The sequence below is a fragment of the Castor canadensis genome, chromosome 1 (assembly GCF_047511655.1).
Source record: "Castor canadensis chromosome 1, mCasCan1.hap1v2, whole genome shotgun sequence".
Lineage (NCBI taxonomy): Eukaryota > Metazoa > Chordata > Mammalia > Rodentia > Castoridae > Castor > Castor canadensis.
Window position 1 is genome coordinate 190,749,601 of NC_133386.1, and position 12,135 is coordinate 190,761,735.

At 32.7% G+C, this 12,135-nt stretch overlaps 2 pseudogenes; both read left to right on the forward strand.

Moving 5' to 3' along the window:
• Positions 1–3,715: 3,715 nt before the first annotated feature.
• On the forward strand, positions 3,716–4,657 carry LOC109676788 (olfactory receptor 10AG1-like; annotated as a pseudogene).
• Positions 4,658–8,733: 4,076 nt separating this feature from the next.
• Positions 8,734–11,578, forward strand: LOC109702269 (olfactory receptor 10AG1-like; annotated as a pseudogene).
• The last annotated feature ends 557 nt before the right edge of the window (positions 11,579–12,135 follow it).

Below are 12,135 nucleotides of genomic sequence, written 5' to 3' on the forward strand. Positions count from 1 at the left end.
ACAACTCATTTCTGGCTGACATGTTACTACCATTCTGTACTAAGCCACATCCAATTCCTGTGTGAGATACCAAAACTTACTCTTCAATCTTCCATGTAATCTGGCTCATGGCTTCTGAAATGGCACTTAACGTTCCTAATTGCCATATTATCACAGTATTATGGGAGTTCACCTCACAGACATTTTTTTCTATTGCTAACAAGAAACTTTAGAAATCACTGTTTAATGAACATAATGGAGCAGTATCTCATCAGTGACCTGAGAAATCTGGAATCCAGTGAGGTCTCTACTTGTTTATGAATATTTACCAGGAAATCCATTATTGAGGAGGAAAGACATGTTTCAGAGTTCAATGTAATATGGACAAGGTAATAATTGTCACTGTATTACTTTTGAATGATCTCAACAGAATTGCTCAGCAGCCTATTCATGTCTAAGAAATAAATCATGCTATGCACTCAATTCCACAGAAAGCCTGAGGCAAAGCATTCTGAGTGGAGCAAGATTTATCTGGGCAACTTTAGGCAAATCAGAAGGTGCCAAAGTGGTGCTTTTAATTAAAAATGGAAATGTGTAAGTGGAAGAGTTCTGTGCTGCAAACAGAAATGGTTTTTATTTAAAGGGAACTTTATGTTTTTAAAGAACAGAATGGCTTAAAAGATCAGATATTTTTGATAATTCAAATGTTTTCACTTAAATTAAAATTTCAGTATATTTAAACCCACTTCAATACGAAACTTCAACATCAACCTACATAAGACAGGTAAATATGAATTATTTTCATACTAATTCCACCTTTAGTTCAAACATTTAAGATACATTAAAATACATTATTTTATTAAAACAGTTCACATATATATCTTATTCTATTTAATATAATTTAAATAAAATCATTGCAGTAATAAAAAACATTGAGTCATTTTGAAATACAGAAAAGTATACTAACTGGTGTGCTGTTTAAGCACGGATAATACTATAATAAACCATCATGTAGATCCAACAGTTTGCAGTAATTGTCATATTTATGTATTCAATGTTGGTTCAATTTTGATAGGAGATCTAAAATAAAACAACTCAGGAAATAAATTTATATCCATTGGAGAAAGAACACAAGGAATGTTTATTTTAAAGGGATCTTACTGGACTTACCATATTCTGACCCTGAAAAAAGAAAGAAAGAAAGAATGTCATTTCAGAAAAACAAATCAATAAATAAAAACAAAATACTAAGCAGCTTGTTACATTCCTGGGCATGAAAACTTATGAACATAGTTATTATATCTCTATGGCATAAGCAAATCATTATTACAGTAATCACCAGTAGGTAAACACTTTGATCAGATATTTTACAAATATTTCACTTAATTCCCAGAAATAAATATTGAAATGTTAAATACTTGTTCATTATCTCACAGATAACAAGTAATAGAATTAAAATTCTAACTCAAATCCAAAAGGCAGTTTACACAGACTTGTAAACTCAAAACCTGTGTACAAATTGTAACATCACCTTTGATTAGTGAATATCAATACATTTTGTTTAAAAAATGTAAGGCGAAGTGTTGGTTTGTAAGGAACAACAAAGATTGTGATTCTGCACGTAGCACACAGAGTTTATCGCAACAGCCAATATCTCTTTTTGCTTGCTTTGTGCATGCACACTCAATCATTTAACCCCCTGGCTGTCTTGCCTTTCCACTGTTACTCTCATATTATTTCTATGTAGATCCACACTCCCACTCCCAGGCTACGGTTACTGAATAAATTCCTCTTATACTTCCCACCTAATATCTGCCAAAGATACTTTTTTGTTATTAATCAACAAAGTTTTCTCATTATTTTTAAACTGCTAATCATTATGAACTATAAAGACTATTTTGTTCAAATCAAGTGATAGAAGGAAATGAAGAGTTGATATAAGCAGATAAAATTTCTGTATATTTCAAGAAGATAGAAGAAATCGTTTTGAGAATTTTCCTCAAGAAGAGATACTGGGAAATACCTAAAATCTAAAGGTAAAACCCATATTTCTATATTCCTGATTTAAAATAATGATCTTTTCCCAATTCCTTACTTGTGTGTGCACGTATGTGAAGAATAAGAAATCAGGCTTATTTGTCATTGATATTTAAATGAAGCACTCATAGTAGTCCTAACATGGAAGGAGGAGCAGGACTCAGGTTGTTGAGTCTCAATATTGTTGAGCAATGTGGGTGTGACACCCTGCTCTCTACTTGGCAACTTAGTGGGTACTTTCTTGAAAAATAAAGAATGATAATCTCATTTAAATCTGTTTCTAGGTGGTGTGGATTTGGGGAGTTCGTCCAAGCCTGCAAAATAGTTAGGAGACAAGGGCAATTATCAGCACACTTAAAACCAAGCCACGACACAGTGCTCAGGGTATATCAATGTTGCTTTCTTTGGGAAGAAATATCACCTCTTCTAGACCCAAGGATAAAATAAATTTGCAATGACAGTCAAAAATGAACACAGTTCAGAAAAAAAAAAAAAACAGCAATCTAGATTTAGTCCATCAGAATGGTATTTTGTTGTTGTTATTGTATGGTGCCCTTGATTTCTAGAGTGTCTTCTGTAGTTTCAGAAATTCTTACAGTTGGTAGCAATTCAAAATCAAAGTTGCTAGCAAAGTTTTGCTCTTTTGCCAGTTAATATTTGTAGAGTACCATTAAAATAATTGCACAGCAAACATCAAAAGTAGAGGAAACTGTTAGATAAAAGACATTCAATGTGGGAAAGAAAAGACCCATGATTCACTACTGGGCCTGACCAATGTCACCCAGCTAAGACCTCTTGGGATTCACACCATGACTGCCGGCCACCTGGTATGGCTTCTTGGATTCCTACCTTCTGGCATTTAATAATTGTTTCTCTTCAATATAATTTGTTTGGGATTTTTGTCTCAGAAATAATTGCGTTTCAAAAAATACACAAAAGTCAAGGGAAGAATATGCAATAACTGAACAGATATAACAGTGTCAATATTTTGATGTATAACACTCCAGGTTTTTGTATGCCTATGTATATTTTTAGTTTTATCAAAAAAGTAGTCATTTTCTACCTACAACATATAACTAGGTTATGAAAAATGTTGTTTCATAACATTTTCCTGGTGCCATGAAATAATTACCCTATAATCTTATAATAAAAAAGAAATGTTTGAAGAAATAATTATGTTGAACATCATAAAACTCCTATGCAGTTATTCATATACCAAAACATAATATGGCATCTCATTGATATAAACAATTTTTGTGTTTTTTGTATCAGTTTAAATATTAAAAAATATAAGTTAGAAGAAAATGTATGAAGTGGTGCTGCTGAAACATGACAAAATTCACAGAAAAGTACAATAGAATTTTTGAGAAATGCTCTAAATTAAAAGAGATACCACAACAAATCTGTTGATTTGTCTTCCATAGTTGCCCATTATTCCAGTGTTTGTGTTAAGTGGGGCATAGTTTTCTTTAACAGAAGGCTTCTGGAATGAGTCTAAAGAAACTTCAGGAAATTTTTACAGTAATAATCTATAGGTTCCAAGATAGTAAAGTGCAGGATATATAAGTAGTGACATTCTCACTTGGGAAACAATTAGAGTGATCACGAAATTCAGATATGATCTGAATGACCATATACACTTAGAGAACAGGCTTCCAAAAAGTAAAGTGAAAAACATATAATTGTACCCTTTCCACAGATGAATCACCACCTAAAACAACCAAAAGAGAATAGAACAGGAGTGATGGAATTTGTTCTTTTGGGATTTTCTGATGTTTCTCACCTCCAGTGGTTTTTATTTGGATTGTTTCTTGCCATCTATATCATTATCCTGTTGGGAAATGGTACCATATTACTAACAACAAAAGTAGAGCCCACTCTCCACACTCCCATGTATTATTTCCTTGGCAATTTTTCCTTTTTGGAAATCTGTTATGTGTCAGTTTCTCTCCCCAGAATGCTTGTGAATCTTGGCACTCAAAGAAGAAGCATCTCTTTACTTGACTGTGCTACACAAATGTGCTTTGTTTTTGTACTGGGAGCCCCAGAGTGTTTTCTTTTGGCTGTGATGTCCTATGACTGCTATGTGGCCATTTGTAACTCTCTGCACTATGCTCTACTCATGAACCACAAGGTTTGTACCCAGCTGGTGTCTGGCTCCTAGATCAGTGCAATTCCAGTCCAGTTAGGACAGACCTTCCAGATTTTCTCTCTGTCATTTTGTGCTTCCAACCAAATCAACCATTTCTTCTGTGATATCCCCCCAATACTTAATCTAGCCTGTGGAGAAATCTTTGTGAATGAGATGATGGTCTATATGGGGGCTATGTTGTTTGTCTTTGTTCCATTTCTATTAATACTTGTCTCCTATAGCAAAATAATTTCTACAATTCTCAAATTGCCATCAGCCACAAGTCAGACAAAAGCCTTCTCCACCTGTTCATCTCATCTTGCAGTTGTGTTGTTATTCTTTGGATCAAGCATTATCACATACTTAAGACCCAGGAGTGGTCATTCAGCAATAACATACAAAGTGCTTTCTCTGTTCTATACTATTGTAACTCCCATGTTCAACCCCATGATATATAGTCTAAGAAACAAGGATGTTATAATGGCACTAAGAAAATTATTTTGTAAGTAATTCTCTTGAACATAGCATGGGTTATGTTTTCAGGACTTATTTTCACATATATCTAAAGTTTAAGAGGCATGTCTTTTTAGCTCTGTGTCTTATCCATTCTATAACTGTGATGTTTTCCAGATTAAATTACTTATGAGTTGAGTGACATTTCTGTTTTAAGTTATATGAGTGATGAATGTGTCACTAAGATATATCATTCTAATAGTAATTCTCTAATGTTTTTATATAAAATATCTATTCTCAAAGTAACTTCTGAACAAGGCTGTTATTATTGATACAATATTAATAATAACTCATATCACTTACTGGAAATCATATAATTCACTGCTATGTATTTGTAACAACCGTATTTAAGAGCAGGTAGGTAATGAAAAATAAGTGAAATTTACACATACGCAGAACATATTTTGTCTTTAATAATGACTGTCCATAGATACCACTTCTTAGAGAATGAAACTGGTTTGGCAGTATGCAGCTTTATAAATGATGTCAGGCTGTACATAGCAGTGAATATTAAACATGATTCAGGTTTTTATCAAATTGAGTATTCCTAAATGATAAATCATATAATTTGACAGAATAAATATAATTTACAAAGGCACATAATAAGAATTTGGGAGAAATAATTCTGAAAATATGGACAAGAATTTTTTACTGAATTCTGACAAGTTATTTTTTTTAATATATTTCTCTGGGGAGAAAAAAGATATAATAAAATTACAAAAACAGTATTTTTTTAAATAAAAGCCTGTGTTTGCTCTAAAAACAGATATTTCACCTATACCTTTTGAGTGGTATAGACAAATATACATTTAAATGGAGATGTGGTACACATACATGATGGTATAGGTCCTATATAATCAACCTGGGGTTGACCCTGAGGCTGACCATCCTAGGGAAAGGTAAAAATTCAGCATTAAGCTTTACTCCTGACATACTGAATCAGTGGCTTTAATCGGAATGTAGTCAGAAGTTCCTTGATAGGCCAATGTGTAAACTCTTGGCAAATCACCATAGTAACTTGCTTTATGGTCCTATTTGAACTAGGAGAGTGGTAACCAGGGAAATAAGCAAGCTAGTGTCCACAGAGTAAGTCACAATAACTAATTGAAAATTAGAAACCACAGCTTCTGAGCTCATTCTTTGGTAAACATTCAGATGGGACATAAAAATATCATCAGTTTATTTGACCATTTATATAAATCTACTATTCCAGAGTCATGTTTGTGGTCAATTTTCAACTGCATTCCTTCCAAATCTCTATTCAATTGAATCATTAGCTTCAGCCAATAGATGAGTACATAATCACTTATCTGGCCATATTTCCTTGTAAGCTAAATGAACCACAAGGTGTACTGCACAGAGTTCTTCCCTCTAGATGAAAATGACTTCAATAATCCCTTCACTTCCTTCAAGGATATCACAGAAAGTATCTCCATTGTTGAAAAGATCTACTTTAGGATGGTTCCTGCATATCACACAGAACTACATACACTACTCACAGGTTTTTACTTCTTCAGTCAATTGATCACAAAAAAACTCCCCATGAGACCATAGGCATGGAATTGTAGAGAAAAAATATATATAATATGATGGAAAACTGACTACTTGGGGTTTTTCGTCATGTAACTTAACTTACTTGTGCTTTTCAGGTCTACTCAAGTTGTGCAATTTATATACCACTTCCATTCAATACCTGGAGTTTTGTACCTCATAAAGTTCCTTTCTTTTTTTCTGATTCATTTTTTTTTCATTTATTCATATTTGTATACATTGTTTTGGGCATTTGTTACGGTGGATTTAGTCAGTTTAATATTTCTATATTCATTTCTGTATAAACAGTATGTCAACCATATGCAACTTCTTAGTTTGAGGTTATAATACATATTTATGTGGAAATTTCACAAGGAAACTCCCTGGATTGATACCTTTATCTCAAACATGCAAAAATATCATTTTTTCCCTTTCTTTCTTTTTTTTTTTTCCTATAAAATAGAAGACTAGGAGGGTGCCCAGTGGGGTGAATTGGTACCAGTGGAAGGTGGCAGGAAAAGGGGGTACAAGGGTGAATATTGTGCAAAAAAATGCGTACACATGTATATAAATGTAAAAATGATACCTGTTGAAACTATTCTAGGAATTGGGTGAGGAGGAGCTAAAGGAGATCAATGTTGGGGATGAATTCATGTATTATGTACTTGATACATTGTAAAAACTTTTGTAAATGCTCCAACACACCCCCACCTAGCACAACAATAAAGGAAAAAAAAGATATGTACCTACAAACTCAATTACTGTATTACTTAGGAGAATTATGCAAATGATTGTTTCTTTGTAGGAAAGGATGGTAATATATGGAATTTAAGAAATTTGTTACACATACAAAAATAAAATTTGTAATTTATTATTTTGTTCAATTACTATTTTAAATATTTGCATTCAGTTATTTAAAAGGGAAATATGTATCAACTTTATATCTGTACTTGTCTTTGCCAGTGCTTCTTTTGTTTTTATACTTTTAAGCCCCTATTTGGCATCATATGTATCCCTTAAAGTAGGGCTGCCAGTAACAACCTGTTACTGGAGTTGTTTTTGATTTTTTCACTGTATATAGGTCACAGTTTCTCTTATCTTCTTGTATCCCATCTACTGTGTTTGAAACTGAACAATTTATGTAGTATACTATCATAACTCTGGATTCTAGGAATGATTGTTGTACCATTATTTATTTATCTATTTGTGTGGACTTATTTTGTGGAATCTGTTTGTCTTACGGTGTGAAACTGCACATATACCTGCGATTAAAAAAATTCTTGTTAATACTTGAATGAATGACTTTATAACTATTCTCAGTATATCTAGCAGATATTGGTCAGTATATCTAGTAGATATTGGTCAGCATATCTAGTTATTATCCAAAGATGCAGTCTGTAAAGCTATATGAGCATTTATTGAATAATCTTGTATTGATTTAGAACATGCATATATGTTTCAGAAACTTTCTAAGTTTGTGCTGAACTTTACTGCCTACACTTACCATGTCATGTTCAGCCATTTCCTTCTGTGCATGTACTGAGTGTGTGTGCAGCCTTGCACTTGCACACAGTCTTTCAGATCACTATAGATAACTAAGAGTTTTATAATGACAATTTTCTCATTGCCATTCCTTGGAAATTCCTTTTTAATTATTTTCTATCCATTCCAAAGTTTATGGAGACCCTAGAATATTGGTCTTCCCTCATTTATCATTTTCTCCTGCATCCTTGACAGCACTCGTTAGTTTTCTCAGTGATAGCCATTCTGGCTGGAGTGAAATGGAATCTTTGTGTAGTTTCTCATCTCTATGTAAACTTAGAAAATAGTCCAAATAGAAAAAGAGTATTGAGAAGAAAATTTCTTTTTTCTGTCTTCAATATTCTTTCTTAAAAAAGTGATTTTTTAGGTGGCTTTTCCCCTAGTATCTACATAACTTTGCTGAGGCTTAAGTAAATAACATCATAAGAAAATAGTGATTTTTGTCAAGAAGTATGACACTCATTAATTTCTACAAAAATTAATTTAGAATCAAAATGTTTTTCAATATGGTTCTTAACCCCCCAAACAATGAAGACACCAATCAGACAATGTATATGATGTATATGTGACAACACATATGGCACTTTTTTCTAAAGCTCTAGATGATGTGGAGCTGTATGAATTAAGAAAAATAAAGTAGGGAAGACAATCCATCTCAGTTTAAAGGTGTTAAATACAATCACTAGAAAGATTGTAACTTTTCTGTAAAGTAATACCAGCCATTTAAGTGGTATTACACTTACAACATCGTGCTCTGTAGTGGGCTAACGATATGTCAATTATGAGCTGAAGAGATTAAATAATTTGTCCAAACATAAATCAACAAAAGCTATCTCCTGAAATTAAATTGAAACACAAGAGAAGATGTTCCCAAGGTGAGCATGACCATTCCTACTTAAGAGTAATTAGATGTATAAAGCAAGCAAAAATAGTGTGGCTTAATGACAAAAGTGGTTAAAATTTGTAGGTTAAACATTAGTTTTACCCTCTTAAACTGCTTCATGCAAATTTATAAAGGTAAATATATATCAGTGCTGTTAGACTAATTTACTAGAATTCTAAAGTAGTAAAAGGAAATCATGAAATTGTGTTCTTTATATGAAAATAAGTAAATGACTTAAGTAATTCATATGTCTCTTAACATTTTAAATATAAAGTCAAATAATAGCAGATGTGTCAAACAATGATAATGATAATGACTTTACCAATGGAAATAATTCGTGATAAACTTGAATATTATACTGAAGAAAACAGAAATAAGAGAAAAATATTTGGATGAATACTTTTGTTGATCAACATATTAAGGTAAAAGCATGAGCTGACTTGGTTAGAAGGTTTACAGGCACAGAAGATAAGAAAAAAAAATCACAATTTGGAAAGTTGGAGAACAGGCGTTAAGAAAATATAACAGGAATTATCAAGCAGTGAAGATTTCTTCAATTTGGATGATATTAATATAAAGGAGTCAGAGATCTTTGATTTTGTCTTACTTGTTTATTAAATCCTGTTATGTGGTATGGTGACTTATTTACATGGCCAGAGTAAATCATGTTGAGGGTTTTTTTTTTGTCAAAATTGTGCTTTAAAAAGATGACAATTCTATAGAGAAAAGGAGTTGCATTTGGTAATAAGGAATTATATACAATGGAGAATTTCCTATGGAAAAGAAAAATATGACAAAAACAATATGAGGAATTAGTCATATTTATTAATTAAGTCAAAGATTAGTTAATGTTTATCAGATACTAGCTATCTAAGACCTTACTAGGGAATGCTAAAGAACAGTACATTAAGATTATTGGTTCCATATTTATTGTACGATATGGGACTGGAAAAAAAGTTAAACCCATACTAAGGGATTCATTTTCTCTCAGAAACAATTTAAGAAATTTGATTCTAATTTGGAATATAATATGGGAGTCTTAAAACTCATTTTGAAAAGCAATGTAATGAAATCTTTAAGAGGAAGGTTCAGTATTTGAAGATGATAAAGTATGATAACCAATGTAGATTAAAATAGTATAACTGAAAAAAACAAGAAAGAAATAGCTTGTTACATAATTGAAATCTCATATGTACACTATAGTCCTAAAACAAATGCAGTAATATTATTGCACATGGGTCACACACTAAGGGGAAAACACGCATGGGAGAAATAGAGAAAGGGAAGGAAACCTAAAACTTGAGTGTACAGGGGCTAAAAAAGTAATCTTAAACTGGCAGAGGCCACTATAGAAAGGTGACCAGGAAGTAGTGAAGAGGTCTGGGAGAGATGAACCAATGTGTGTTGTAATACACATGTGCATGGAAGCAATGCTAGAAATCTCTTTGTATAGCTATCCTTATCTCAAACTAGCAAAAATGCTATCTTTCTTATTGTCTCTTATGTTTTCTCTTCAACAAAATCAGAGAACAAGAGGGCAGAGCAGGTTCTGCTTGGAAGCAAAGGGGGAGGATGGGAAGTGGATGGATGGGGGTGGGAGGCAGCGCGGAGAGGTGGCCCAAACAATGTAAACACATATGAATAAATGTAAAAACAATTAAAAAAAAACCCAAACTGTAGGGTAAAATAGTGAAATCTTATTTACTCCTAAAATGCTTGAAATAATAATTTCTAGTTTTCAGTTCTCTTGGTATCATTATAATCATGTCTATTAAAATATACTAGGTTTTACTTCTTGAAGTGCATTTATTTTACTAGCATGTCATTTCATTTCTGAACTTTCAAATTTCATTTCATAGAAATAGAGCTAGGTAACAATGGAAGATAATTACTAGATTTATATGAGTATATATATATATATATATATATACACACACACATCTCATTGTAGTAATTTAGGAGGGAAATGTAATTCCAAAGTTGAATTAATTAGCAACCTTGAATTTACCATGTCTGCAGATGGAGAGCAAATTAGAGCAGAAAACTCAAATACCACTGCAATGATGAAATTCATTCTCTTGGGGTTTTCTGATAGCCCTCATCTCCAATAGATTCTTTTTGGGATTTTTTTTGCTCATGTACTTGACTATTCTGATGTGCAATAGTATTATAATACTATTAACAAAAATTGATCCTGCTCTTCAGTCAGCTATGTATTTTTTCCTTAGTAATTTCTCCTTTTTGGACATCTGTTATGTAACAGCCACTATATCAAGAATGCTCCTGGACCTTTGCACCCAAAAAGGAAGTATTTCTTTGTATGCCTGTTCTACACAAATGTTCTTTGTCCTTGTGCTTGGAGGGACACAGTGCCTCCTCCTCACAGCCATGGCCTGTGACCAGTATGTGGCCATCTGTCACCTCTGCACTATTCTCTAGTCATGAACTACAAGGTCTGTGTGCAACTAGTCACTGCCTCCTGGATCACTGGAATTCTAGTTGAAATTGGGCAAGCATAACAGATTTTCTCTTTGTCATTTTGTGAATCTAACAGAATTAATCAATTCTTCTGTGATATCCCTCCAGTACTCAATATAGCTTGTGGTGACACATTTGTGAATGAGATAGCAGTCTATATTGTCACATTGGTGTTTGTCATGGTTCCCTTTCTATTAATCATTGTGTCCTATGGTGAAATTATCAACAACATTCTCAAAATGTCCTCAACCAGAGGGAGGGCTAAAGCTTTTTCTGCCTCTTCTTCACATTTGACAGTTGTAATCTTATTCTATGGAACAGCTAGTATAGCTTATTTACAACCCAAAAAACATCAATCTGAGGGAGTTGGGAAACTGCTGTCCCTTTTCTACACCATTTTGATTCCAACTTTGAACCCCATTATATACACTCTGAGGAACAAGGACATCATACAGGCCCTGAAAAGAGTGCTAGTTAAGTTATAGGCATGAGGCAAATTATTGAGAACTCAGAGACACTTTCCTAATAGATTTGTCATTTTGCAAAAGCATAGAGAAAATAACTTTTTTCCTATATTTTTCATGAATAATAAATTATCTTAAAAACTCAGATCATATTAAGAGAGCTTTGTTTTATAGGATAAGTTAAGATCTCTAATATATAAGAATACATTAAATCAATTTCTATGTCTATTTTGAAGATCAATCTTTTATCCCTTTTTTGACATTGAGTAGAGAGCCTTCTTGAACAATGGAATGAAAGATTTGTGAATGTGATGTATAACCATCGTTAACCTCATTATTCTTCCAAGTATTTGCTTGTATGATTATATGGTTGAATTCAGCCAATGAAAAAGAGTAAATACAGCTAATACAAGACAAATGGGAAACTTGTTTTAGTCTCCATGTTTCTTTTGCTTTAGTTCTTTTGTTTTCTTTTCTTAATTTTTATGTTTTATTTTTATTTTCCAATTTCCTTCTCTGTCTCTGCCCAAATACTTTTGAGACTAGAAATTCTGAGTGTGTTTTCTCTTCTAATATCC